Source organism: Periplaneta americana, chromosome 5 (genome assembly GCF_040183065.1).
Source record: "Periplaneta americana isolate PAMFEO1 chromosome 5, P.americana_PAMFEO1_priV1, whole genome shotgun sequence".
In the NCBI taxonomy this organism is placed as follows: domain Eukaryota; kingdom Metazoa; phylum Arthropoda; class Insecta; order Blattodea; family Blattidae; genus Periplaneta; species Periplaneta americana.
The window spans coordinates 141,198,474-141,216,490 of record NC_091121.1 but is presented as its reverse complement, the minus strand read 5'-3'; the positions used below and the strand labels follow the sequence as shown (position 1 = coordinate 141,216,490).

Here is an 18,017-nt window from a genome sequence, read left to right as displayed (position 1 = left end):
AATAATTGCATGCATACATTGTATTAATTTAATATTTAACTATCTTACATGTTGTGTTGTAAGTAAGTGTTCCTTACTAAGATACAAAGAGTGCACGATTTGTATTTCACAAGAATGACTAGACATGAAGGAAGGATACCATAAAACTCAATATCGTTTGGCAATTTCAATAAGCGAAAATCTTCCCGGATAAAATACAGAATAATTATCCGTTTATCACCGATAGCACTGTATTGGAAGGCTCTTTTTTTAAGAAAATAAGTACATGCATACATTGTATTTATTTGATATTAAACTGTCTTACATGTTGTGTTGTAAGTAAGTATTTCTTACTAAGACTGCCAGTGACAATATCAGACTGGTCGAGTAATTCTGAAATGAAAATAGATAAATGAATTAGTGCATTGATTTTTTGGTGATAACAACCTCAGCCAAACGTTCAAGAAGATTTAATTTATTTGAATACTGTATTTAATATGAAGAATTTTAGGAGTTACAAATGTAAGCCTAAGTATAAACATTCGTTTCGAGTTCGGTTCTCGTAAGGCACGGCAAATAATGTTACTAATACAAAAGGAAAACATTGAACGTAAAAATTAAATTTCTCCAACCTTTACTATAAACTGGTTGTCATAATATAGGCATACTTCTTCTTAAGCAATGCAATTATCTCTCTCTCCTCTATTGTCTCTGATTTCGGTGTACCTTTCCGTTACTCTTCTTCGGATTTTTGTTTTATTCTCTGATTAAATCTCTTAGGAATATTCAAAACTTTTTCAGTTTTCATAAAAGCTTGTTTTCTAAATTCATTCCAATCGTTACTTCTCTCACCCCTCCATGGATATGGTACTATTTTTACCGATCCTGAACAGTAATAACTCTTACATTAAGGTTGGTCTTGCTTTCTACTGTGAGGTCCTCTTATATTTTTTACTATTATCTGTGCATTTCGAACTGGCGGATCAAGGTCACGTACAAACATACAAACCACGCACGAATCACAGGACTGAAAACTGTGAACTGAAGCACTGGTAATTCGGGCTGTCCCAGCTGACTTTAGTTGAGGTGAATGGTCCAGGATTGGGGTACACACACGTGGGAAATGCAGTCCATTGCTTGACCTTGAGGCGCTAGTTGGAAATGCACAGATAATATTGTATATTGTCTGTGCCAGAACGTTTTAAATTGTTTGACTATGATTCAGTTACGGGTGGCTGGAACTCGTGAAGCCATTTGAGTGTGCTTTTATTAAAACACGAGTGAGTTGTAAGTTAAATAAAATATAACTAAGAGAATGCATATTACCACAAAATAGCTTGGCGTGGATTGTTATCAGCGTAATATTATATTTAATAAGTAAATGAAGGAAGATAATAATCATACTATTTGAAGGTCATTCTTTATTGAGTTAGTAACAACGGCTGTTTATATACCTAAGACGACGTTGCATTTCTGCACTGACCGATCAAGGATCCCTGAGAGGAAGGAATACAGGCAAGACCCTGGCAGCACGTTCCGGACACACACTAAAATGAAATAAAACCTTCAGTGAATAAATGGAACGAGACAAGTGGTAATATTGCGAAAAGATAGTGTAAATTCGTGCTCTATATTGTTTTCAGGTATTTCCATTGCTTCATATTTTCTCATTGTAAATGACTTTTCATCTATCATCCTTGATATAATTATATTTGATGGTTCAATTCAGTGGCTTAGAATTGTGTTGAAAGAGTATTACCCCGAATCACATAACAGATCAGTCTACATCAAGACATCAACTTCTATCATTTTCAATGTGTTGTCATCCACTGTCTGCAAAAGAAGTCACGTCATAACACTGATGGAATTGAATGGAGTAATAGCTTGCTGCAGTACTTCCATCTAGCGGTCGTTACCAAAAAATTCATTTTCGACAGTAGAGATCCTGGTGGTAGTTCTTTTTTATATTTTGTCATTTTATTGGGAATGCGCAAGTAGATATTTATGATCAGGGTTATTACTAACGTGAATTTTGTATGTAATATATTGTTTTGCGTGTCCGGAAATTGTGATTCTTTATCTTACGTACTTCAATTTATTATTATTATTATTATTATTATTATTATTATTATTATTATTATTATTATTATTATTATTATTATTTAGTCAACTGATCGAAGACAGGGTTGAACTTCATAAGTAACACCAATAAGGCATCACTCATGAGGCAACTAGGCCAGGAAATAAAGGGGTAGGATTGACAGTTACTTTCGTCTCCCATGCATACATCGCCGATTAGCTACATATTCCACTAATCAGACTTCAGCTGCATACAGGGTAATTCACGAGGAAAGGTAAAAAATTTGGGATGTGAATTCTGAAGTCATTCTGAGTCAAAAAGTTCATATGAATATGGGTCCGTTTTCGAACTGTTACGGAGATATGGCTCTTTGATTTCACAAAAACTTCTGAGATTCCGTTGTAGTAACTCGTATTTAGAGACAGATATATGACAAATTTGAAGTTTATATTCACGTATGCATACATACCTAATGTTCTAGATGTCGGAGACGATGTTTTCGCACATTTTCAAAGGTACCTCCTTCTGCTTTAATGCACTGTTGCGCTCGGGCGTGAATCGCGCTCATCGCTCGGGAGAGTTGCACGTGGCTGTCTTAATGTCGCATCCAAAATATGGTCGATTAGCGCCTCTCTCGTTTCCCCGTTCCTTTGCTATATCAAATCTTTCATCCAAACCCATAGACAGTAAATACTCTCCGATATGGTACCCTTCTGTTCGGAAAGCTTCGTTCATATTCAGCGACAGCACGCAAGGAACTTCCATCCCACGAACCATAAACATACACAATATCGGCGTATTCTGCAGTCGAAAATTTATAAGACATTTTGAAAAACACAATTTAACACTTCCGATAACTGCAGCTGTATAACTACTGGACTGTAAGTCGCTGACTGAACTGCTGTGAACTGATAAGCGATAGTTTATTTGTGTTATGCGCGGGATCTGTGTCGTTACATCAGATAAGGGCAGGCAATTGGACATTTGTAATGCCCCATCACCCGATTTGTGAGGTGAATGAATTTATCCATGTCGTTCACAATGCAGATTCCAATGTTACGTCATTCACTGCGATCCGTGACCTTGTCTCACATCTCAACGTCAGCAGCATATGGTAACGTCTGATTCACATTGCGGCGAGACGTTTTACCAAAAAAATATGCATCTAGCTCCGCCATCGTTCGAAAACGGAATTGTTTATACGAACTTTTTCACTCAAAATGGCCTAAGATATCGCATCCTAAATTTTTACCTTTCCTCGTGACTCACTCTGTATAAACAATTTTTCTTCCTCTGACACACATCGTCAAGTGAGCTGTACTTACTGATAGTAGATATACATAATAGCTAGCATCTCAATCAGAGGTATATTATTATTATTATTATTATTATTATTATTATTATTATTATCATTACTATTACTATTACTATTATTATTATTATCATTACTATTACTATTACTATTATTATTATTATTATTATTATTATTATTATTATCATTACTATTACTATTATTATTATTATTATTATTATTATTATTATTATTATTATTATTATTATTTTACAGTAACCTATCTGAACATTTTTTGCACTTTTTAGTGGTATACAACACTATTCCAAGTCTCAATAAAATATGAGGATGTCTCTAAAACAACACTGTTCCTTTTTATTTTTTCAGAGATATATAACAGTATATTGTTCTCCGGAACAATTTTATTTAGTCTAACTTCAGACTCTAAACAAGTCCTCGTCAGATAGCACGTTTCTGGGCAGCGGGCACATTTCCTCTTTGCGGGCAGAAGTGAGAGGGCAAAGGAGTACGTTGAGTAGCTATAACAAGCGCCATAGCCAACGCTGCATGACCTTGATTTGTTCAACCAGTGCGGGCAAGTACTGAAGCCCGGTAGGGCACTGTAATGATGAAGCCTGCTCTAAACAAATATCACTCGAGCTGTACATTTGCTTTGGATAAATTCTCTCGCACGCGCTAGTGGTGATATCTATCATAAAAAAGTACATTTAAGACTATTAGGTCCATTTATTTCATAAGAACCTCGCCTCATTATGCCTAAAATTTTAATAAATCTGAATCAATTTTGGCATCATAGTATTATTCTTTGCTGAATATTTTCTATATAAATTCTTTACTGTTCTACTTTGTTGTGTACTTCCTGCAAGTTTTAGTATGTTGACCTAATACCTGATTCTGAATAAGAGTAATGAAGTGTTCTGTGTCTGGAGATAATCCTTCCTTTCTTTCGTTTACCAGATTCAAATTTATTGGACATAAAGAATAAATTGGGTGCCTGTCGAAATAATTCAATATATTGACATTTGGGTTTTTCTTGTTAATGCCTTTGATCTCTGGCCTGCTGATTCGGAGTTGTGCTCGGGCTTGGATTGAATTCCCCGTTTGGTCTGATTGGTTGGTTTCTTCCGAGGTTTTTCACAGCCGTGGGACTGATGCAGGATGGTCTATGACGAGTCCTCGGTCTCAGTTCACTTCACCCGTTTGTCTGATTACTTGGTTGGGTTTCTCGGAGGTTTTCCCCAAGCATACGGCAAATACCGGGTAATCTGTTGGCGAATCCTCGGCCTCACTTCATCTCACTACATCTCGCCAAAGAATAGAAATTGAAATTGTAAAAAATTGTAAAAATTGTAATTGTAATTGTAATCTTGTAAACTTTTACTTGTTCCACATCTTAAAGCTTAATTACAAATGTAAGATCTATGGAATACAATAAATGAAATGAAATAATCCATATTAAACTGCGTCTCATGAAGTAATTTGTAACTGTTCTAAGTGAAGACAATAACTGTTTCTTCTTTCCTCTTTACGAAGTTTTTTAACTAAATCTAAGTTAGTATATAATATAACGAAAAATCTGCCAGAACGTTATTAAATGAGTACCAAACAATTCGAAGAAACTTGGAACAATAAAACATATGTGATTTACTTAAGGTTATTGTAAGCAAAGAAATGGCGAACGCTACGGAATCTTGGATAAGATCGTGTTGTTATTGAATTGCCTTCAAGTGTCTACACTGTAGGTACAGAATAAACATACAAGGCCTCTCAGGAGAAAGCTCCTGCAGATCCCTCGAATATGAAGCACTACGTTACCAAACGTCTTTGAAATTCAAAATGTTTGTAAATATATAATATAACCCGGAGTATGTGTTTTATTTGCGATGTGAGTGGCTCAGCGATAGTGCCATTGATCTTGCATACAAGCGGCCCCGTTTGGATCCCGGCCAGAACTACCTGGAGAATTAGTCTTGTATAGGAGCATTTCCAGCGTTTTCAGACTAACTACTTTGAAACCTACACGAGTAGCAACAACATTACAATGTAATTCACAAGTAATATTCTGTTAAATGAACTGTAAGTCATGAATTTTCGTTTATGGATTTGTTTGAAACGGAAGTACCTCGAGAAAACAACCCACAGAGCTGTAGCTCATAGAGCATGCATGTGATTACTCGATATCTAGGACATGATTAGGAAATCAAATTTATTTGTAACCTGTATATTATACATACAGATTTACTATGACCTAGAACACAGGATATTTTCGAATACTTTATAGTATGGTTTTTAGTGTAACACTACACAATAAACACACGTTGTTCTGTGATAACGCTGTCGTAACTGGTTAGTGCTCATTCGTCTGTATAAAAGGACAATGAAATGCAAAAGACTCTAGAGGAGAAACCAAATGTTATTTAAAACATTCTACTATGTTTGAGTTAATTATTTAAAAAAGTATCAAATTACGTTTGTTTTTTATATTTTCTTCGTGACTTGTTCTTCTTTCAATTCTCTTAAATGTTTATAATTTCTCTTCTAATTTCAAAGTGTTCATTCTGCTGCTTTTCTGAAGAAAAAATTATTTCATCTGCGTTTACTCCTTTCTTCTTTGTTTGTTTGTTTGTTTGTTTGTTTGTTTGTTTATTTGTTTGTTTCTTTGAGAGCCCAGAGTTGACTGTCAGATAACAGAATGGGAAGAGAGTTACGATTCCTAATTCCGATGGCTTATAAAAATGTTTCAGGAATAACCAACTTACTCTCATGAATTTAGCCTTTCAAAAGCCAATGTTTTCCTGAAGTTTTGAACACCTTTCCTAAGTACCGAAAGCCAGTTGTAAGCAGAGTAGAGTATCTTTACACACGAAAACTGCGGCACACCTTTATCCGGTGGTAAAGACGCATTTACAAAATTACAGTCTTTTAGAGCCACGGTCCTTTTTTCTCACTTTGCTAAACGTTTCTTGAGTAGACTAGGAAATCAATAACTATACCATTAGCTGCTATCTTAACATCAACTTTTCTTTCATCCCAATAAGTACTTTGTCACGATATTATGTCGAAGTTTGTAGAACAGTGCTTATGTTACTTTAATGACAAAATTTAATATTCTTTCCCGTAATAGACCTAGTCTGTAAATAATATAGCGAATAGCAATTTCCAGTACTACTAAGTCGCGTTACGTCACCCCACGATACAGTAACAGTATAATGTTCTGTTAGTTATGGTACCCCTATCTAACTTTTTCCATAATGGCGGATGCCTATATTTAAGTATTGATATACTGCTTACACCTTCTAGCGGTAAAACCCAAAAACTATAAGTCACTTTGCCGTTTTCGATGTTGCGCGTGGTCCTCCTTGGGAAATGGAACCACGTCACACCAGAACGATGATTAATGTGTAAGAGACAGAATGTTGGCAGTCGAAACCATAGGATCCCAAGATAACCTGCCAGAACATCAAAAATTCCATTTAGACTCGCAGTGAATATATCCTGCATTCGACATAATGCATTTAGTATCTGAAACTTATTTCTGTGCTAGGCTCGTGTGATAGAGTTTGCAGTGAGAAAAGAACGGATTAGATTTCCAGTAGAGAAGTGAAACTTTGCTAAACACCAAAAGACGTGTATGTGTGTGTTCCATGTTTGAGTTTGTCCATTATTCACTATTTAAAGTCAGTGTTTATTGCGCTTTTAAAGTGAGAATCAGTCTGAAGAATTAAAAAAATTATGCATTGTTATTTCACACTTCTATAAATGGACCTTCGTGAAGCCTCACAAAAATGCTTTGATTCATTTTATTAAAACATTATATACATGATCTGAAGCAAAAAATTAAGTAGTCTATAAATTATAAATTTGTACGTATATGAACTAGTCCTTTACACTTCTCATAATATCGAAAATTACTCATTGGTTGCCAATATTCATTATCATTAAGTTAGAAATAGAGGAGAAATCAATATTCCATACAGTAGATTCAGTGTTGCCAACAGTTGTTCACATAATCCCGCTAGATGGCTTTCGAAAACCCACGATTTTGTAACAAATATCTCTAGACTTTAATGTGTAGGCCTACTTATTGTTATTCAATAATAATAATAATAATAATAATAATAATAATAATAATAATAATTGTCAATATAGAACATCCACCCGCCAATTTAACGACACCCGCCTGCCAATGCAACGAATATTGCACACTTTTATCATTTCCAATGTGGCAGCAGATATGGGCATCGTGCCTCACTGACCTTCACAGAGCTTATCGCTCTGAGTGACATCATCTTCACAGTCCCCGTTCCTCCCTCACGTAGCTCCTAGGCGTGGGCAGGTTCTATATCAGTTTCATAAGCAATATCAGTGGTGGCATAATGGCATTATCAAAGCAGTGTGTACGCGTTACAAAACGATTATTTCATGAGAAATGGGAGGAAGAGTTTTTTTTGCTGTTTAGAAGGGAGAACATACAATGTATGTTATGCTCGAAAATCCTATTAGGCAATTTAATCTACAACGACATTACTCCTTATGTCATAAAGAACATGCTCAATTAGAAGGTAAGACAAACTAAATGTTATTCTTCGTACTATTCCGAAGAAAATTTATGACCTTAACATTTGCATAATATACTAAATACGACATTATACCTTAAATACGCTGCATTAAAAGGTACGAGGAATTAAATGTTGTTTGTACGTATTATTTCCAAAAGAAATTTATAAAAAAAATATCAAATGTGCGTAGAAAACGAAATATGATTTTCTGAAATTATTTTAGGTTGAGAACGTGCAAATCTATTAGTAATCTTGAGAAACGCCAGAATATTCAAGAAAATAAACGTAGACAACGTGATGGAATATTATTGGCTAGTTACGCAATTTCTCGCCTGTGATTTAAATCAATTCAATGATGGAGAAATAGTAGAGAGATATATGATTAAAGCTGCAGAATTAATTTGCCAAAGTGAATAAAAGTTTTCGAGTCTCTCACGTTAATCAAGGGCTTTCCTAATAATTCGCCACTGACCGCCTTAGTGATTACGATAAGGTGACGCAGGTCACAGCAGTTTATATTTCCCACCCTACTCTGCAGTCTCCTCACCTAGTAAACAAACTATTTCAAATCGAGAGCCTCACGTAACCGAAAATTGTGCTCATGCATGCTATAAAGCAATTTTGAAGACTTTTGTCCAGGCACAACATATTTCAATTATTCTTATTGCATTATAGCCTATATGTTACTATTAAAACCCGAAATCCGACAAAACAAGTTTCAACTAGTAAAAACAAGTTTGAAAAATTCAGATATAGATACAAAGCGAATTTTCGTAAGATCTAGAATCAATAACAGGTTTGTTTAGGGTTTTTTTAGGCTTTTACCAAACAAAAATCTATCTACATTTGCTTAAACTAGTTTTTACTATATATATTATTATAATGTACCGAAGTACATATGATATATCCATGCAGATATTCTACGTCATCATACGATGAAAGAGTAATGGAACGGAGAAAAATTCTCTCCGGTGCCGGGATTTGAACCCGGGTTTTCAGCTCTACGTGCTGACGCTTTATCCACTAAGCCACACCGGATTCCACCCCGGCGTCGGAAGAATCGTCTCAGTTTTAAGTTCCAACTCTTGGGTTCCCTCTAGTGGCCGCCCTCTGCACTACGTCATAGATGTCTATGAACCTAGGACCGAAGTCCACACATGTGCTGAGGTGCACTCGTAATGAGTGACTAGTTGGCCGGGATCCGACGGAATAAGCGCCGTCTTAAATCACGAAGTGATTTACGCATATCATATATATTATTATAATGTACCGAAGTACATATGATATTTCCATGCAGATATTCAACTAGTCCCGGCCAACTAGTCACTCATTACGAGTGCACCTCAGCACATGTGTGGACTTCGGTCCTAGGTTCATAGACATCTATGACGTAGTGCAGAGGGCGGCCACTAGAGGGAACCCAAGAGTTGAAACTTAAAACTGAGACGATTCTTCCGACGCCGGGGTGGAATCCGGTGTGGCTTAGTGGATAAAGCGTTAGCACGTAGAGCTGAAAACCCGGGTTCAAATCCCGGCGCCGGAGAGAATTTTTCTCCGTTCGACTACTCTTTCATCGTAGTTTTTACTAGTTGAAACTGGTTTTGACAGATTTCGGGTTTTAACAGTAACATATATGGAATTATTACTATATTAACACATCCGTTATTTCACAAAATACACACTGAACGAATTAGATGTAATTATGAAAGCCGTCAATAATGGTAATATGAATTTCATTTCAGAAACTTTAAAGATTTAAAACCGCTAGTATTCCCGCTAAGCGAGATAATATAATTTTACCCGCGAGACTGTTATTAAAAAAAGCTAGATTTACGGGAAAACCGCTGAATTGGCAACACTGAGTAGATTAGAAGAGACTAACTGAAACTATTCTGTTAAGGGGAAGAAATTGTGTAATAAATATCCCATCATTATTACAATTTACCTCTTAAAAGTTTTAAAACAAGATTTTATAATTGGTTATCTAAAAATCCTTCTTACTCTATCAGATTTAACAGAAATTCGAATGAAACTGGTTTTTATAATAAATAAATTTGTTGTTTCAAAATTAATATCGTGGTTTAAAGGTTTTGTAGTATTTATTACACTTAACGTACAATTATAAATAATATACCAAATGAAAGAGCAACTCAAACAGTTTTACTACAAGTTCTCAATGTGAGCACCATTCGTCACACGGCACACATCGAGTCGATAAACGAGTTCTTCCCTAACCTTGATCAGTGTGTCTGGAGTAATTGTTGCAACAACTGCTTCAATCCTCTGTCTTAAGTCTGGTAGGTCAACTGGTAGCGGAGGTACATACACACGATCCTTTATGAATCCCCAAAGGTAAAAATCGCATGGCGTAAAATCTGGTGAACTTGGAGGCCATGCGAATCAAGCTCTGTCATTCGGCCCCTTTCGGCCAATCCTGCGGTCGGGTACAATGTCGTTTAACCAATCGCATACTTCCATATGCATCTCCTTAAAATTCTCCACACAGACGTCGCTGAAATTGCTAATTCAAGACTAGCCTTCCGAACAGATTTCTTGGGGCTACGCGTGAAAGACTCTCTCACTCGTTCAACGGCAGACAGAGGAAACAGTGTATTCGCGTACAAAACTGTTTGAGTTGCTCTTTCATTTCATGTATTATTTATAATTGTACGTTAAATGTAATAAATACTACAAAGCCTCATTTTGAAACACCCGGTACTTAGAGTATTTTGTTAATTTTAATATATCGTAATGTGAAATTGTTTTAATTAATAATTTTAGTTATATTTTGTTAGTTTTCATAGTAGCTAAGTTTTTCAAATGTATCATGTGTGACGAGGCCTGTTACTTTTATGTTTAATGGCCTAATGCATAAATTGAATTGAATAAATAGTGAATGTATAACAAATGTGTTTTCAACTTGTTATACTATCTGAAAAGACACTATATTCCACTACAAATTATATGCATTCTCTAATATTATGCCTATTATTTGAAAATTTCCAATTCTTTTACATTATCGTTGGTAATGTCACAAGAGAATTTATCTACGATGCTGATATCTTTGAGTGGGTTTTATTATGACTTTCTCTCGAATGAGAAGGGAATATTATAATATACGCAGTAAATAAAGTTAAATGCGCTTAAAATAAATTACATTATTTTATATACATTTAAAATTCTAATGGTATTTTGAGAGTCTCGCTTATAGTTTTCTTGATAGTTTTAGCAACAGTTTCGGTAACTTCTGAGAACTAAAATCATTCAACGTTCTGATACGGTAAGATAGCGATCTATTTGTTCTACATATTGTTACATAAATTTACATAACTTATTCGTGGCCATTTACTGAAAAACAGTTTTCTGTTACTAATTAAATACATACATATATATATATATATGTTGTTTTTATAGCACAGTGACCATTCATTTCTTAAAAAATACAATATATGCTTACCTTTTGACGTATCTTGCATCTCTAGCACATAATATTCTTAAGCTACAATCGGGTTCTAATTTCGTTTGTATTCCCTAGAATATTTCTATCATATTCCATATTTTTTAAGCCAACATAATATTAAAAATTTACATTTACAATCAGATCTCATGCTTCACTGGGGGAGATGTGACTACATAAATTCTTGTTACAAAGACAGTAGAGCAGGTTTAGCGTGGCTAAGATTGTGGGCATGAAAGGGTAATAAAATTGTCAACGAAGAAGGAGAGCGCCTTTGTCCCCATTGTAGAGAAAACGATTCCTACAGATATATTTATTACAGTGTGTCGAATTGGAAGAAGTACGGAGAAAATATCTACCACCCTCGATGCTAAGGCAGAATAGGAGTTCGCTTGCATGTCTTGACCTCATGGGGAATAGAGATTACGAACAAACGATTGGATTATATATTATTTTAATGTACCGAAGTACATGATATTTCCATGCAGATATTCTGCATCATCATACAATGAAAAAGTAATGCAACGGAGAAGACTGGATTGTTTCTCTTGAAGGCGAGACAGATTAGAAGTGCAGCTGTGGAAGTTTGTGGTGCGAACTGACGAAGGGATAATGGTACCTACTCAATTATATACTTTTATGTCTGTTTTAGGTTAGAATATATTATATAATGTGTTTTGTTATGCCATTTTCATTTTAATATGTGTGTTCTTTTAGAGAATGGTTGGATATAACCATAGGTGAGGGGAGTGAAACCTACAAAGTAGGACTTGTTTTAGATACAAAGCACGTACGGTCTGAAGACCCGTGCACTGGATTTTGGAGAAAATTACGATAATATATCTGTATGCATAATATCACTCAATAAATCCATCTATCTATTAAAAATTTAACGCTATTTGATTCTCTCATCTTTTAAAATGTTTTAAATTTATTTAGTTTGTTTTTTCTTTTTCCAATTCATTTTTTCCCTCTTTCTCGGAAGAGGCACCCGAAGGCTTACGCTGTAGCCTGAGGTGTGTTGTGCTTACCAGTCCTGTTCTATGAATATTTGTAGCCGAACTGCCGCGCTCTTACAAGTGCAGAATGCCGCATCGTGAACTTCACCCGGGCTATGGTATGAATGATGGCGAAGTGAATCCGAGGTCCAACGCCAAAAGTTACCCAGCTATTCTGCTTCAATTGGTTAAGAAAACCCGAAAAAAACCAACCAGGGCAACTTGTTTCAACCAGGATTTGAACCCGTTCCAGTTCGTTCCACGGTTAGACGTGCTAACAGTTACTCCACAGCGATGAACTTTTTCCATTCATAACCACTCACTTCACGGATCACTTAGTCGACATTCAACGCCCGTGGACTGTGGAAGGGGAACCAATGCTTTCCCCATGCTTCCACCCCTCTCTTCGAGTTCTGCATCCCTGCTTTTATTATTACTCTTATTATCATTATTGTTATTATTACGTTATTATTATTATTATTATTATTATTATTATTATTATTATTATTATTATTATTATTTCAATATAATTAAAGCTAATTTTACATCAATAAATTCAACAGACATACTTACATTTTCATTGCGTTGAAAGCATTTCACTGGACATCCGAGGATGGCAGTAGTCAGGAATAAAAGTACAAAAGCCATCGCCTTGTACAGCTGCATACTGGAAATCTGGTGTTGGAAATGAAAGGCCAGGCCTATATATGGTGCTGGCAGTTGACGCTCAAGGTTCTCAGCTGAATAGAAAATCCCCGAGCACGTGGACTCTGTATGCGTTAATTGGGAGGAAGAGCTCGTTAGTTTTGACGTTTAAATAAATATTATATCACTTCTAAATAAAGCTCGCTGAATATTTCCTTGACGTGGCCAACATTTCTAAAGCATTATACTGTTTGTAATTATAAATTCAATTATCTCTTTGCTTGACACGAGCATTTGTTGTATAAAATTTCATAATCATAAACATTTTCATCATCTAGTCACGAATCTGGGTCAGGAGTTGGTTAGTTTCGGTATCCATGTATCTAGGCCTATCCGAAACAATTCTGATGACATCAATCAAGGAAGCTTTTTGACAAACATTCGGGATTAAAACATTTAGAATTCAATTACGCCTAAACGAATATACAGGGACATCATTTTATTTTTACTAACATTTCTAATATTAACCTGGCTATACCTTTGGATCAACGATTAAGAACCGGAAACACCGTTTGCTATCCCCCTTCCACGACGTGAGCTCGATGATACTGGCGTAATATACAAACAAATCGCTATACTATGTGTATGAGGGAAGAAAAGTAGTTCATCCATTTACGTAAACCAGGATATATCGCGATTTTGAGTTTGATCATTTTCATAAGATTTTAGTTTAATCAAAAAACAGTACAGTATTAACAATAAGTGTTTTTACTCACTAACTGAGCATTCCATGCGGACGTATTCATTATGCAGTGTATATTATACTGTTTACAGCACATTAGCGTACACTATAGAGGATGAAGTTAAATTGAAAAATAATCATAATATGGATATTTAAACACATTTTTGAAAATGGTGGCCGTTCATTTCGATACAGGCTTCAGTTCCAATGTGCATATTATCGCAATATAGGCTATTGTACGTAATTCCAATTACCAGGTTCGTACTTCGTATTAGTAACTTATGTTCAAATAATTCTGTACCTACTGTATAAAAGTAACCTTACGTACTGTAAATTCAATCTTCACTTCTGCCCGATCCGAAAAGATAAAACTACTCAGACATGCTATCTACTGTCTGTCCAAGTGGTTACGTCGCAACATCGTAGAAAGGAAGGAAACCACGTGACAGTTAATTACTTTACGAGGCCCTTTTATTTAAGTTATTTTAAACAGTTGTACAATATTAAGTAGACGTCCAATTCCTAACAGAAATTAATGTTCTCAGAAAAGAGTTAAGACAGCCCAGCCACTAGCATTTACAGAGAGGCGAATAGAAGCAGGTGGGGGAAAGTGGGATGCGACGTAGGCAAATGGAAAATGATGCAATAATGAAAGCTCTTTCGTCACTGGAAAACGCGAACATATTTTTGGAAAATAGTGTTTACTATGACCATAAGGCTACTATGACTGTATATGCGGTCTTGGACCTGTGTGCAGGACGGTTGAACTTCATTAGTAGAAGGGGTAGGATTGAAGTACATTAAAAAACTCAGGTACAAGTAAAATTGAAGTAAAAATAAAATAATGTCCCTGTATAATTGTATGACAACTTCATTTCATTCTTTAATTTGGAAAACTTTATTACACATAGGTTTATAATCACATAACTTCAGATAGCTACTACTCCTCAGTGCCCTTCAGACGAATATGTTTCGCAAGAGATTTCTGTGGGCCTATATGAGAAATTGGCTGTTTTGAAAGCCATTTGAATTACATCATTCAAAATATACAAAACTAAACTACTGTTCTATGTGACAGACAATTCACTTTCGTATAATATTTAGCGAACAATGAAATTCGTAATGTACACCATCTCCGTAACAGAGCTTGTAATTATGCATACACTGACTAGTATACGGCCGATAAAATAAAAAAATCAATGCACCGTCAACAAAGCTTATACATACAATGAAGTATACATGAAAGTTGCTTGATTTGAATGACGCTGTCTATTTTTCATAAAAAGACATGAAGGTATTGCATAATCTACAATATTTCAATTGAATCATTTGTCTTCGCCCTCGGTTACCTCTTGTGTTATACATGTTTACCTTTATTATCGGTATAATGCAACCTGTCAGAAAGTTGCATAAATAATTGCTGGTATTCAATTATGTACCTAAATATAGGTAACCAATATTTCACACAAATTTCGTTACTCACATTTGATAGATCACTTTGTATTATTCATTCCTGTATCATTTTCTATATTTTTTTAATCCGCAAAGGAAAATTTGAATCGAAATAATATGCTTTACGCCGTGGATAGTTTTAGAAAGACTATTACACTTTTAATACGTCATACTACTTTTGACCAATAAAACGGTACCAAAGGACGTATTTCAACCAATCATGGCTGCTTATCGCACAATTTTATCGTGCCCCTAGCGTTTGTTTCTTTGTTTGCGAACATTTCAAACTGCGCTGGTCTGGACGTCAAAAAAAAAAAAAAAACAAAACAAAACAAAAAAATTACAATCCACTCCAGTCGATGCACAGCAGTTTCAAATGACTCGAATTGGCATTCTAGAACAAGAATTAATAAAGATCACTGGTCATACCTATGCATCTTCCCTGAAATTCTATTTACAAATAAATAAAGAGCACCATTCGGAAATCCTGAATAAGTTGAGGAATAAACCATGTACAGTTACCCTTAAAGGCATGAGACGACTCTTGGTCGTCGGAAGTTAAAGTTCTACAGCGCGGTTCACTCGATATCGACGTAACAATAAATACCATGGCATATACAACAAGAATTGTTACAAGGACCACAACAAGGATAAGAACCAGAATAAGAATCACGAAGAAGATAGCCATTTAAGGCCACGATTTCACAACAGCTCGAGTCACAAAATATCATTGCTTCTCTGTACCGAATGGCAAACGCCTGCTATGGGATCTACATTCTGGACTGCTGCTGTCACTGTCTTGTCTCGGTAGCTCATATAGAAGCGTGTCGGTTCCACTATATAACCGAAAGGTCTCGTGTTCGGTCCCGGGTAAACCTTTTTTTTATTGAGGTGTAATTAATTTCTTCAGATTTCCTCGACTGTCTAATTTGTCGAAAAATATGGAATAATTTATGCCCAATTCTGGGTCTTACAAGTGGGCTGAACCTCGTCAAAAAAAAATAAATCTTACTTGGAAGTTAAAAGTATTCTTCCTCAAACAATAATCATAAGAAACAAAAAGAGACCTGTTAACTTAAAATCTTGTCCACATGCCATCAGCTTCTATTACAGCTCTAAGTCGATCCGGCATGGATGTCGCGAGATTGTGGAATAGGTTCTGATCCCCGGCGAGATCTTACCAGGTGTCAACAACTTGATTCCACAATTCGTCTCGATTTCGAGGGCGTCGGTGGGCATAGGTGGCTATTCTGTAGTGACATAAACATAGATTATCTCTCGGAACTTTTCCGTAAAAGTAAATTAAATTCACTCCTTGAAACTGACAACCTTAGTTGTAGCGTAATTTTCCCACCAGCATATAAGCTGAAGTAGCACAGCCATTGATAAAAGTTTTGTACACACAATTAGACTGAAATTCTATTCGACAGAATCTATTAATCAATGGCTTGTCTGAACATGATAAACAAATCCTAAGTGTTTCCAATGTCACTGAACAATTTCAAAATATTAATTTAAAAACTAAAAAAGGGTCGTAAATGCTGTATCTAGTGATTATTTACATTTATGTCCACAAAATGAATCTTGGAAAAACGTATATGATACTGGTACTACTGATATTAAGAGTAAATGTATTGTATCTTGAACTTAATTTCAGAATGACTTCAGTGGATGTTCTCCACTAAATGTTGTGAAAAAATTCAAAAGTAAAAAAATTTAGATAACGCAGGGACTTAAAAATCTCATGTATTAAAAAGAAGAATCTCTATCTAATGATCCTCATTTTCTTAAATACTACAAGGTGTACAGTGTAATTTATCAAAAATTATGAAAGAGGGAAATAGAATACATTTGAATAGAAAAGTACAAAAGTCAGATAATGCAATTAAAGCTATTCGGAATATTATTAAAGTTAAACTTGTAGATATTCTAAGAAAGAAAATATTTTTTCATTAAAGCAAGTGACTATAAAGTAGAGGATTCCAAATCTATTGCAAATTCTTTTAACGTCTTATAGTATATGGTACAGAAATATTATTGACAACTTAAACATTAAAGATTTTGCAAAAGATACTGCAATTGGTTACTTAACAGTTGCACTTAATAATTAGTATTAATATATGTAATTAGTCAATAACTGCAACATTGCTTTTTCATTCAATCATAACATGAATAAAACTGAATGCACATTAAATTAAACACTATTGGGAACACGTAGATAAAATAGTCAAAATCAACTGTAGGGGTGAGAATGAAATAATCCAAAGCCATACTTTTAACAAAAAGTGTTTTGTGCGAGTGCATTCCTTACACATATGGGAAAGCTACTAATAAAATATTGTAATAATTACTCAGCAAATGACATAGCCTAAGGACTCTAAACCTTTGTAAAAGTTTGTCTGTGTGGCTTAGGAATATTTTTTAATTTCATTTTAACTGTTACTTTTTAATATATATGCATTTACATTGTATATGTGTGTGTATATAAATGCATTCACTAGATTAACGTTTATAATATTATAACTTTTAATTTTGTATTGTCTGTGATCATTAACACTTAATCTGAGTACTTTACAAAACTCTATTTCAACGTTACTTAGCTATTTCAACATTATTTAGACAAAAAAAATCGTTGATGTAGACTAAGAATCGAACTCGTTCTCTTCTACGCAACACGCAGAAGTCTTACCGTCTGAGCTATTGCAACGACACGAAAGATTTCCTTTCTGTGCGGAGTGTCGATCTAGTCATGAAGGTCCATTGTCGATTTAACTACACGATTTACGTATATAT

General features: G+C 35.0%; 1 long non-coding RNA gene across 1 annotated transcript; it reads right to left on the bottom strand.

The window, feature by feature from the left end:
- Positions 1-266: 266 nt before the first annotated feature.
- Positions 267-13,091, bottom strand: LOC138700545 (uncharacterized). The gene is made up of 3 exons (XR_011332383.1): positions 12,959-13,091; positions 1,434-1,526; positions 267-372 (listed from the first exon to the last, which is right to left on the bottom strand). It is a non-coding gene; the product is annotated as an uncharacterized lncRNA (long non-coding RNA).
- Between the last annotated feature and the right edge of the window lie 4,926 nt (positions 13,092-18,017).